Genomic DNA, 13,452 nt, shown 5'->3' on the forward strand with positions numbered 1-13,452 from the left:
GTGTGGGTGTATCGCACCACAGTCAGTACTGTAACGGGTACTTCGCCTTCTTTCATGATGAGGGCAGCAGACCAAATTCCAAATTAACTCCGTTTTGGTTAAGAGAACTTGTTGATGCCAATGTTGAAAGAGAGAAATGGTAATTCTGTCTCTACTGATGATAAAAGAGGAAAGAACAAGATTAAACCTGGTGATTGGGTAAAAGTAAAACCAGGAGAGATTGTGAAAGGGCTTAATAAATTCAGAGGACTTTTCCAGGTCAAAGAAGTACATCGCTCATATGTGCTATTGAGTCATGGAGAAAGATGGAACTTCAGGAGAGTAGCTAAGTTCAATTTCAAGGAGAACTATATCACGGAAGATGTAAAAAGTGATGAGTGCAGTGGTTTTATGTTTGAAGAGCCGGGTGGGAAACTCTTAGGTTCTAATGGTGAAAGTCATGAGCTAGGCAATACTCACTGAGCACTAGACAATTGAGTGGAATGCCTACTTCTCCAAATCAGTGTGATTGTGATAGTTGGGAGCATAGAGAAAGAGATGAAGAAGGTATTGAATTCAGAGAAAATGTAATGAAGACGAGACCTCAAAGGCTTAAGAAAGCTCCTGCCTATTTGAGTGATTATGTGAAGTACATGTTGACCAATGTAATTCTAATGGGAAGTAAAAAAAAAAAATTTGACTATGTATATACTAAAGTTTCCTATTTAATCGTTCATGTTTTTATGTAATGAAAATGGGAAGATATATTGTAATATAGCATGTGAGCAAGCTCTAGGCAGCTTCTACGTTCTGTTGCCTCAGAGTGCGTTCTCGAGGACGACAGTTACAGGAAGCTGGCAGGAGGGAATCACGCTGAACCGTGCCCTAATTAAACGCCTAAAATTGATCCTGAAACTTGCCCAGATCTTTGATTACAATAACATGTCTCACTGGGTGACAGTGCCGTTCAACGTAGTGAACGGGGCGGCACTGTTTAAGATAGTTGTACTGCCTCAGTTCTTCTACACCCTGAAGAATTATCCATACTCCATCCCATGCATCTCCTTCCACACGCTGCAGTCAGAGGTGGTGAGATTCATATGGGTAGGGGGGCCTCCCACGAATCTTCTTCTGCATATGTGTACTTATCCCCTATAACAGTGGACTGGGGTTTTCGGATCTGCAGCTATATTACTGGGCCAGTCACATCCTACCAATTACTGACTGTAGCTTTGCAGGCAGAGATGATCCGTCTATAGCGGTGGTGCTCCATGCGCTCGACCACCATGGCATGCTCAATCTCCTTTACAGTTCCAGCACACCCACAACCCTCCTACCTGCAACTTAAATGACCCTGCTTAGCATTGTGCTGGATCAGTTGGCACAGTGCGGCAACGGCAATGACACCACTCTGTGCTGGGACCAGGCTTTGACATACATCCAACCTGGAAGGATTCTGGGCATGGGATTCCATCGGTATTTCAACGGTGGGTGGTATCTGGGCAGGTACCTCCACATACACATTTCAGCATCTCGTGGACACCATGCAGAGGATATGCAATTTTACCACTTCCTACAGCTGGGACATGCGCTGGAGTCCTCCCTCGACTCAATGAAGCGGCTCCCCCAATTTAACCCCTTAGAGGCACATTTAATGGATTCACTGCTGGATAAGAAAGGTTTTTCTAGCCTTTACTGATCCCTTGTGAATAACAACCCAGACTCCATGACAAACACGGAGGGAAAAGTGGGAAGGTGATGTGGGCCCCTTGGATGAGAATGTTTGGGTGGAGGCCAGAATGGCCCCTGAGCACGGGTGATCTCCATGAGGTTGCACCTGATTTAACTGAAGTACCTGCATCACATTTTTTACAGCCCTCCAAGGTTGCACAGGATGAAGGCTGACCTGCCACTGCAGTGCTGGTGCTGCTGTCACCCTTTAGGTGCCTTTTTCGATATGGTTTGGGACTGCCTGATTATATACAGCTACTGGCAAAATATGGGCACAGTCCATCTCAGGTTGTGGGCAGGGTGATAACACAGGAAACGAAACTGGCTCTGTTGGGACAGATAGATGGATGGTAGGTGGGGGCCACACCAGACGGTTTATTGGTATGGCCTTTAGTATTGCTAAAAAGGACATTAAATGGCACTTGGACTTTTGTCAGGCAGCCACTGATTAAATGTACCTGTGGGATGAACTATACTGCTAAGGTTGAGACTTTTGTGGATCAATTCTGGGACTGCCAGGGAAACATGACAAGATTGAGGGACTGCTCCCGGATAGCCTATTTGGACACCATAACACCAAAGGTTTAGTTTATTCATGGATACCTAATGTTGATTTCCATTTGTTGGGAGGGACGGGTCTTACATTTCTGCAGGCCAGGTTCTATATTTGTTGTTGAAGTCTTTGTATTTGATCAGAAACCCAATAAAAAAGGTTATTAAAAAAACAAGCATTTACAATGCAACAGGTCTTGCATTTGCAAAAGTTAGAGCTACTGGTATTGTAAATAACAAAGGCCCTCATTATGTCTTTGGCGGTAAAAACCGCCTACCACTGCGGCGACGACCACCAAAAGACCGTCGCCGCGGCTACCATCGGTTCGCGACAATGGGGGGTGGTGTGTGTGGGGGTGTGTGCATGAGTGTGAATGAGAATGTGTGTGTAGTGTTGTTTGTGTGCATAAGAATGGATATGTGAATGCGTGTGTGCGTGTAAGCGGATGTGTGCATGAATGAATGGATGCATGCATGTATGAATTCGTATATGCCTGTGTGAGTGGGTGTGTGTATGCGTGGTGCGTGTGTGTGTGTGTGTGTAGGGGGATGAGGGATTGTAAAGGGGGGAGCATGGATGGAGGTAGTGTGGTGGTGTGTAGGGAGTTGTTGGGGGTGAGGGGACCTCCTATCAGTGACAGGGAATTCCTTCCCTGTCACTGATAGGGCCTACTGCCATGGTTTTTGTGCCGTTACGAACACCAAGAAAACCATGCGGTAGGCAGGGTCAAAATGCCTGAAGCGGTACAATAGCGCCCGCCGGGCTGGGATTGTTATCTCCAGCCCGTCGGCTGATACCGCCATGGCGGTCGGAGTGCTACATTGGCGGGTTGGCTTCAGCCAACCCGCCAATGTCATAATGTGGTGGTATGTATCGCCAGTCTGTTGGCTGTACTACCGCCACATTACCACTGAACGCCGGGGTCATAAAGACCCCCATAATCTTTTATCCTTCTGTTTCAGTTTGGAGTGAAGTGGATGTATGTGGTGTGGAGTGGAATTGTGGGGTTGTATTGGAATTGTTAGCTGTGGAATTGTATGTGGTGGTATTGTGTGGTGTAGAGTATTTAAGTAGTGGAATTATGTGGTATGGTAAATATATGAGGTGAGAGCTGCACAGAATAGATGGAAAGGAAGACAGCAAGAGATCAGTAGTTTGTTTAGAAAGTGATTAATAAACTCGAGATAGAGCAGCAGAAAGAGTGTTGAGAAAGAGAGAAAGAAGGGGAGAGCAGGTTACAGACGCATAAAGAGAGAGCGCCTGTGTACGCAGAGGACACCCTAAGAAGAGTACAATAGCATGGAATTGAGGGATAGAAACCTTGAAAACGTATGGGAAAGATACAGTGCTTGAAGATCTGAAGTTAACTATATGAGAGAGGCAGGAAGAGTGCACGAGAGAGTGAGAGAGGGGGTGAGAGAGTGCGAGAGACAGAGACAGAGGGATGAATGGGAGGAGTTTCAGGGGCGTTGGGGAGGAAGGCGAAAGGTGGACAAGTGCACAGCATGAGGAAGTACAGGAAGCAGAGTACAAAGGCGACTGAAAACAAAGTGACAGCTTCTCAGAGGACATCAGCTATTATATGCTATGAGACGAATTCATAACTGAAAAAACATCTATGAAGATGTGATTAACTTCATGATGTGCTGCACAGACGTATAAAGGAGTAGTGATGTAATATCAAAGTCATTTATAAAAGCTGGGGCAGGCATCCTTGGGACCGAGAGGAATTTACTCCTTGCCCTCTCAGCTGTATGTAATTTTTTAATGCAATGAATGCCTGTCTATTTGGATGCGGGCGGGGGCCATAATTCCCTTTACGTTCCTCACTGAGCTAGTAATTGCCAGCTTTCAGTAAACATTGTTCCATGGTCCAAGGTGGAGGGAATCAAGGAATCAACCCGCGCCATATGCAACTATCATGAACGCCATGCACATGGACTATTGGGGTAAAAACAGCATAATGTTTAAAGAAAGCCGAGGAGCCCGCAGGCGGAGATAGCCAGCGATGCCGGGAACCCTTGAAGATTGGGTGGTAGAGCCTGGCCTTGAGTCATCACCCTCTTTCAACCTATGTTATCTGAAACACATGAGCTCAGTATAATCTGCGTCCATCCGTCCTTCTAAACAGTAATTTATTTGGGCGGGCCACTAAAGCATTGTGGGTACTAAGGTTTTTGTGCACACCTTACCAAGCTAACCCTCCTTGCAAGCATTGAAGCCCTATTTCACATTTCACCCCATCACATCTAGTGTCGCCTGCATGTCAGACAAAGCAACCTTCTCGCCACGCGTGCCTCAGCCACTTGCACGGCAGACACTGCAACCTCTTTTAACCCTATGTGAAACAATCCCATCTGTGGGCAAATACTGTACCCATTCTCACACTGTGCCAGCAAGTACTGTTCAAATGGCTGCTGCCATGTTTCATGCCAAGTACCACCGCTTGGCAAACACATAAAACTTTGTTCACACTATCATTACCGGTGGCACTTGCATGGCTTATGCCGCAGTCCAATTTCACACCATGGCAGCTACTACCTACAAAATAGGCTCCTTCTCTGTGAAACCGGCATTTTTATGCAAATGGCCCTATTAATTTTAGCCACAGAAAACTTGCTGCTCTGTGTGCACGTCTGATTTGATTACCGTGTTGCGCTAGCCGCTCGGGCTCTTACTGAGGGCCACAGAAGAGGCCACTAATTAGATACCCAGAAGAGGATTAAGCGACCAGTGAGATATGATGCTTTGCATGGCACAGAGTTTGGATAAGAAAAAAGGCACATGCTCCCACTGGTGCATACACCGGGGCACAAGGTGAGTGCTGCCATCTGTAGCAAGGCCGTACAGAGGCCACAAACCCACTGAGAAAGATAAAGGTGTCTCTCTAAGGCAGAGGGACACACTACGCTCACGAAGGTCAGGCCACCACACAGTGTACTGTGCAGAAACACACAAAAAGAACCATACAAACTATCAAGGCACTTCTCACCCAGTGAAGCCTGAAAGAGGATGTGGCCTAATAGCCAGAGCTGCTGACTTTGGTGCTGGGGTACCAAGTAGAGTCTGGGCATTGGTTCACCATTCTGTGATTCTGCGCAAATCACTTTATCTCCCCGTGCCTACCACAAACAAATGTGTCCTCGTGTAATGTAACTGCTGCTGGTGTGAAGCACTCCAATACCTTCGAGTCGACATTGTGGTATATTAAAAAAAAACTCGTGTGTTATAATGTTATGTGAAGGTAGTCTTGTAAATATATGTCTAGATAGATAGATAGATAGATAGATAGATAGATAGATAGATAGATAGATAGATAGATAGATAGACAGATAGATAGATTTACATGCCTATGGAAAAAAACGGGACAAGCCAAATATGGACTCAAGAATAAAAGCTTTAGTTTTACTTTTGTGTCTAGCCTGTCCCAGTTTTTGCTTTTGAAAATGTGTAACCTACACCACATTGCTCCATGCCACAGAGGTGCACAAGCACACATGGACACGAGGGGAGGGTTGAGAGAGACAGGAGTCGTGCGGACTGTGCAGACTGAGAGGCCCAGCAAGACTGCCCACTCCTCATACAACAAATGAAGTTCAATTCAAGCTGCAGCAGCAGTTAGGTGTGCAATGGAGTGGTGAGGAGCAGGTTATGGGGGTTTGGGGAAGAACTTTGTAGACCCTCACTGTATCATGCACTCGCATTGCCAGAGCCAAAGGTGAAGAGGCTTACCTGGTTGAGGCGCTCGTGCCAATCCCAAAGCCCAAACTGGCCACATCAGCTTGCAAGGTGCCAGAACTCATCAATGCCTGGTTAACAGCCCATGCCCAGCAGGCTGAAACCACCAAGTTGCGAAGGTAACTAGTATTTTAGGAAGGGAGGTGGCATTGTTAACCCAGGCCTGTAGTGGGTTATCCAAAGTGCAGTGACCGGATCCTGCTGAGAAAAAGCTGAGGGGGCAGGCAGCCACAGCTCGGTCAACAGTGGAACAGCTGACAGAAGAAAGATGCCCCAGTCGACAGACAGCCCACTCCAAAAAATTAAAACTACCTCAACCAGACACTTACAATTGATACACACAAGGACTTAGTTTAGTACAAGTACTACACACCATGCAACTTCAAGCAGCGTCAAAATAGGAATGGGTGAGTAGACTTTCGTTTTAAAAAGGAAAATTTGAAGGTTAAAAGAACAAGTTACTTACCTTCAGTAACTCTTTTTCTGGTGGATACACTAGCTACCTGTGGATTCCTCACCTTATGAATTCTCTCAATGCGCCAGCATTCGACTGAATATTTTTCTTCCCAGCTCTCTACATCGACGAGGATGTCACAATTGCCCGACTCCCACTGACTCCATCTGACGTCATTGTGGCAATAAGAGGTCCTCGTCAGCATGCTAACGTCAGTTTTCACCATTTTTTATGTGCCTTTGAGGCGAATAGGTGATTACCGACATCACATACTCAACATAAATACATCAATCAAATATAATACATAATATTTATTCAAATATAAACAGTAAAATCAAATATATATGTATATATATATTCACCCAAAGAAAACTTGGTATGACCAGACAGCCAACTGGGAGGCATGTGGGACCGTGAGGAATCCACAGGTAGCTAGTGTATCCACCAGAAAAAGCGTTACCAAAGGTAAGTAACTTGTTCTTCTGATGGATACAACTACCTGTGGATTCCTCACCTTATGAATAAGAAGTGTGGCTCAATGGTTAGAGCGGCAGACCCTGAAGCAGAGATCTGGCTCAAGACCAGGGTTCAAGTCCCGCTTCGGCAGGTCTTGGGCTCAATTCCCCTTGACCAGATAATTCTCGCCTCGGTGCCTAATCTAATTCATGGGTGCAACTCTGGGCAATAACTTGCTTAATCTCCACAACGGCCCCAACAGCGCTTGGATGCCTGGCTTCACCCTGGGGGTGCTCAGGAGTGGGCGCCTCACAGGGAAAAGCCAGGAGGGGTTCCATAGCGGTATGAGTACAGCGCCTTGAGACCCTAACGGGTGAGTAGTGCGCTATACAAGTGCTAATTTACATGAATAGAGTCCCAAAGCAGTATTGCACTCGAAGGTGGGTGCCTGAGTGGTCACACCAAGTAATCCTGCAGCACCGACCCTGCAAAATGGCCATCCCTCCGAACATCTGCATCCAAGCAATAATGCTTAGCGAAAGTGTGGAGGGAAGCCCAAGTTGCAGCCTTACAAATGTCAGCCACTGGAACACCCCTAGCCAAGGCTGAAGTGGCAGACTTAGCCCTGGTTCCAACAGGAGGATCCTTCTTTGCCAAAGAATAACATATTTTGATACAAAGAATGACCCACCTGGACAGTGTTCCCTTATTGACTTTTCCTCTTCCCCACATAGCCAATGAAGAGTAGATTGTCCACTTGAAATTCTCTGGTCCTTTTAATATAAAAGCTTAAAGCCCTCCTTGGGTCAAGCCGATGCAGTCTCTCTCCCTCTTTTGATGGATGGGGAGGAGGGTAAAAGGACGAGAGTATGATGGATTACCCCATATGAAAGGGAGTAACTACCTTTGGTAGGAAAGCCATCCCTAGTTCTCAGCAACATCTTGTCTGCATGAAAAGATGTGAAAGGGGGTTTAACACTAAGAGCCTGAAGCTCACTCACACGCCTAGCAGACGTGATGGCTGTGAGGAACACTGTCTTCAAAACCAAAAGCCTTAACGGGCAAGAATGCAAAGGTTCAAACGGTGAACCCATCAGAAAAGTGAGAACCAAATTCAAATCCCACTGAGGAATAACAAATGGAGTGGGAGGAAACCTATTACTTAGTCCTTTTAAGAACCTTACAACTATGGGGAACTAGGAAGGTTGGTCAGGAAGGCACAGAAAGGCCGACCGTGCCGATAAATAGCCCTTGACAGTCGCAACTGCACAAGCCTTCTGCGCCAAGGACAATGCAAACAATGAAACATCTGACAAATGTGCTCGTAAGGGATCAATTTGCTTCTCTCTACACCAGTCAACAAATGTTGCCCATCTGCCAGCATAGATAGACTTGGTGGAATGTCACCTGGCCGATAAAATAATGTCCACCACTTCTGGTGGGAGAGAAAAGTTACTCAGATTATCCCGTTATATCTCCAGGCATGAAGGTGCAGGCTCTGGAGGAGGGGGTGTAGAACCTGCCCCAGCAACTGGGAGAGGAGGTCTGCCCTGTGAGGGAGACGGAGCGGAGGGCACAGTGGAAGCTGGAGAAGATCTGTGTACCACACCCTTCTCAGCCAATCCGGAGCTATTAAGATGACTTGGGCCCGGGCTTGGCGAATCTTCCTTAGAACCCGAGGAATCAAGGGTATGGGGAGAAACGCGTAAAGTAACTGGCTGTTCCAGGACATCTGAAACGCGTCCCCCAACGCTCCTTGCACTGGATACTTGAGGCCGCAGAACGACGGGCAGTGCGGGTTCTCCCAAGTGGCAAACAGGTCTACCTGAGGAAACCCCCATATCTGGAAGATGTAACGGATCAGGTCTGGATGGAGCCGTCACTCATGATCGGCAGAGAAACGCCGACTGAGACTGTCTGCACGCACGTTCAGAACTCAGGCCAGATGGTTTGCTACCAAGCAAATCCGATAAACCTGAGCCCAGGGCCAGAGCCGCAGAGCCTCTCTGCAGAGAAGGTACAACCCTACTCCTTCCTGCTTCTTTATATACCACATTGAGGTAGTGTTGTCCATCAGGACTTGGACCGTCTGACTGCAAAGGGAAGGGAGGAAGGCCTTGAGAGCCAGACGTATCGCCCGCAATTCCAACAGATTCATATGAAACATCTGGTCCACTGCAGACCAACGACCTTTGACCTCCAGGTCCCCCAGATGAGCTCCCCACCCCAGAGTGGAGGCATCCATTATAACCGTGGCCACTGGAGGCAGTAGTGAAAATGGCCTTCCTTGGGAAAGGTTGCCGTCCACAGCCCACCATTGCAGGTCCTTGCTACTCCGCTGCTGTGTCTCTGGAGATCGTTATCGACTCCTCGAGATTCCCCTTGAGCTGAAACCACTGCCTGCGGAGGCACCACTGAAGAGCCCTCATATGCCAGCGTGCATGAGTGACCAACAGAATGCAAGAAGCGAACAGACCAAGCAGACGTAGGACCTTGAGGACTGGAACAACTGCTCCATTTTGAAACATTGGAATCAACGCCTGAATGTCCTGAATCCGCTGAGGCGGAGGAAAGGCCCGATCCAACGTCATGTCCAGTACTTCCCCTATGAACAGGAGGCGCTGATAGGGCTGCAGGTGAGATTTGGGCACATTTATCGAAAGGCCCAGATCGAACAACAACTGGGTTGTCATCCGCATGTGATGCAACACGAGCTCTGGAGACTTGGCTTTGATCAACCAATCATGCAGGTAAGGGAATACCGCTATTCCCTCCCTCCTGAGACTTGCTGCAACCACCGCCATCACCTTTGTGAAGACTCGAGGTGCGGAAGTAAGACCAAACGGAAGGACCGCAAACTGGTAGTGCTGCGACCCCACCACAAACCGGATATACTTCCTGTGCGACATGAGAATAGGGATATGAAAGTAAGCATCCTGCAAGTCGACCAACCGCATCCAATCCTCTTTGTTCAATGCCTGAAGCACCTGGACTAGGGTCAGCATTTTGAAATTCTCCTGTTTGAAGAACCAATTCAAAACCCTCAGGTCCAGGATAGGCCTCAAACGACCATCCTTCTTGGGGATCAGGAAATATCTTAAATAACAACCCTGACCCCTTTCCTGCTCTGGAACCAACTCCTCTGAACCTTTTGATAAAAGGACTAGAACGTCCTGCTGCAACAAAAGGAGATGATCTTCTGTGCAAAAGGGTGGGCGGGGGGAGGGGGAAACTCCAGAAAAGGAAGGGCATAACCTTTCCCCACAATATTGAGGACCCAGGAGTCCGATGGGATTAACTCCCACCCGCGGAGAAAATTAAATAACCTTCCCCCTACATGAAAAACATGAGACGTAATGGCCGGAGAACTAAGGCTGCTTTCCTTGCTGCACCCCTCCCAGAGGAAGAGGAAGAGGCAGGGTGCTGCTGGGTGGCCCCTCTTGTTTTAACTCTACCCCACCCTCTACAGGATCTATAGGGCAGACTTGAAGGTGTTGTTGGCCTGCTGGTTGGGGTCTCCCCCGAAAGGAAGCTCCTCATCCGAACCCCCTAAACCTCCTAAAGGATCTAAATGGGGTGGCAGTGGAAGCCTGCAGGCCCAAGGACTTGGCAGTAGCCCTACTGTCTTTAAAACACTCTAATGCAGAGTCAGTTTTAGCCCCAAACAATTTGTCCTCATCAAAGGGCAGGTCCAAGAGGGTCGTCTGGACATCCGTCGAGAACCCAGAAGACCTCAACCACGCAGGTCTTCTGGTGACAATGGAAGTGCCCATCGCTCTGGCCACAGAGTCTGTAGTGTCCAGACCCGACTGAATAACTTGAGTTGCAGCAGCCTGAGCATCCAACAGGAGTCCCTGCATCTCCAAAGGCAGATCCTGTAGCACAGCCTTGGCCGCGTCCATCAGAGCATGTATGTATCTGCCCAAAACACAGGTAGCATTGGCAGATTTGAGGGCCATGCTACATGAAGAAAAGGTCTTTTTGTCTCACTGCTCCATCCTCTTGGATTCCCTGTCTGAAGGCATGCCAGGGAAGGAACCGAATGAGATGAGCATGAAGCATGGACCACCAAACTCTCCGGAGTCGGATGTTTCGACAGGAAACCCGGGTCCCCCGGAGCCACTCTATACGTCCTTGCAACCGATCTGCTAACAGCAGACGAAGTTACGGGCTTCTTCCAGACTTGTAGAATAGGCTCCGTAAGAGCATCGTTAAAAGGCAGAAGTGGCTCCGCTGCAGCTGAAGTAGGATGGAGGACCTCAGTTAATATATTAATCTTTACCTCTGCAGATGGTAGTGGGAGGTACAGAAAATCTGCCGCCTTCCTTACCACAGAATGAAAAGAGGCTGCCTCCTCTGTAAATTCCCCATGAGAGGCTAGATCCCACTCAGGGGAAGTATCTAGTCCACTTGCCGAGTTCAAACCCTGATAGTCCCCCAGGGGCTCAACAATTTCTCCTTCCTCCAGGAGTTGATCTGATACTCTCATTCCTCTAAAAGTCTGAAAGCCTTTCTCCTTGACCTTAACCTGGCCTCTATTCTCGACGTCAACATGGAATTCACCGACATCGAAGATCTCGGCTGACGTGGACCAGGAGACATACCCCGCTCTACGGATCCATGCAACGCCGGAACCGAATCCATCGACGCCAAGGGCACACAGGCCCTCTTCACCGGTTTCGAATCAGTTTGGGGTGACATCATCGGCACCGTGGGTTTTGCAGGTGATGTCACCAGCGTCGAAGGTCTTCCGGGTGACACCAACGGTATCGGCACTGGCGCCGGCCCAACACCCTCCGCAGTGCAAAAGGGCATAAATGGAGCCGGTCCATATGGAGCCGGAGCGCCTACTGAAAAGGCCAAAGGACCTGTGGGGCCAGCCGCTGCACCTCCGGGGGCCACAGATTTGAAGATGTTGAACATGGAATTTAAAAATTTTGCTGGGTCCGCACCCAGAGCCGGGAAGGCTGGATACCCCTGTTCCTCCTGTGGCGCAGGCGTCAGATCCGGAATCTCCGATTGCGCTCCAGGCGAAAAGCGAGGACTCTCCTGAGGCTCAACCACCTCGAAGACTGAAGGCGCCGGAGAAGCTTGAGGACTCCGAGGTGATGGAGTCACCGTTGGACTTACCTCCCACGTTGCACGACGCCGACTTGATGGAGGCCTCGATCGGGACCGACCTCTATCCGAACGACGCCAGGAATCATGGAACACCATTTCTTGTGCAACCTCGAGGATTTTCCCAAAGAAGACCTATGATGACTCCTATGCTTCTCCTTCTTCTTCGCCTTGGCCAAAAAGAGTTTGGCCTCCCGCTCCTGGAGCACCTTTGGGTTCATCCTATGGCATGAACCACACTCCTCCACATCGTGCTCAGAACTCAAGCACCACAGGCAGTCATTGTGTGGGTCCATCACTGACATGCGCATCCCGCACTCCTGACAAGGCTTGAATCTGGATTCCCGAGGAGGAGATATTGTAACCTACAATTAAACACCTTCGGTAACAGTAACTCCCAAGAGCTAGGAAAAAAACGTTATGCTTTGAAGGCACGGAAAAAAGGGAATTGACGTCAGCACGCCAATGAGGAACTCTTATTGCCACGATGACGTCAGATCGGAGTTGCGTGGGAGTCGGGCAATTGTGACGTCCTCGACGACGTAGAGAGCTGGGAAGAAAAAATTTCAGTTGAATGCTGGCGCATTGAGAGAATTCATATGGTGAGGAAACCACAGGTAGTTGTATCCATCAGAAGAGGCCTTTATGAGAGAGCTGTGAGAGGAGGTGAGGAAGGAACAGTACCTCAATCACGTTGGGAGCAGCGAAGACAGGCACTAATTAAGTTAAATCAATCCGTGCTTAGTCCCTGCTCCATGAACAGACCGGAAATCCTGCTCACAACACACACAGCCAAATTTATTTGCATTAGAGACAGCAAGGATATCACAATAGTTTCATCATAACTGTTCACAATCACTGAAATATGGCATAGGGATAAATCAGGTTGCATTGTAAGTTCAGGAGTACGAGGTTCATACTAGTGCTAGTCAGAACAAATAACAACAATAAACTGTCTTGTGATACCATTCATCATTATAGGTGCAGCATTATCTCTGTGTGACCTCTTTCCAGGGCTATGCCCCTGTGAGCCTGAAATGGACATAGTCTGAATGCTAGGCATGTTCAGAGGAGAATGTGAGTCTCGGGGGAGTGACTGAAGTGAAAAGCCACGTTGTCTTCATGTAGCGGTCAGATGTCTACCCCATCACAGTATGTTTGGAATTCTAGGAGCAGCAACTCCCAATTTGCTGCTATTGGGTATTTGCGTAGGCCGTGTGCTTCTTGGAGTTGTAATGCTACTGCTTCCGTCCATCCCCATTTTAGTGTCACTGCCTACCAGTGAGTAAAGCTGGGCAAAGATGGGGCCTTTCATTGCCTGGTGATTAATCTGTGCGCTATTATTAGTGCTAGGTCTATGAAGCAATTTGTTGCCTTTGCTGTCTTTGGGTGCCTAAACAATCCTTGTACCACCCTTCCTGTG

The sequence above is a fragment of the Pleurodeles waltl genome, chromosome 10 (assembly GCF_031143425.1).
Source record: "Pleurodeles waltl isolate 20211129_DDA chromosome 10, aPleWal1.hap1.20221129, whole genome shotgun sequence".
NCBI lineage: Eukaryota > Metazoa > Chordata > Amphibia > Caudata > Salamandridae > Pleurodeles > Pleurodeles waltl.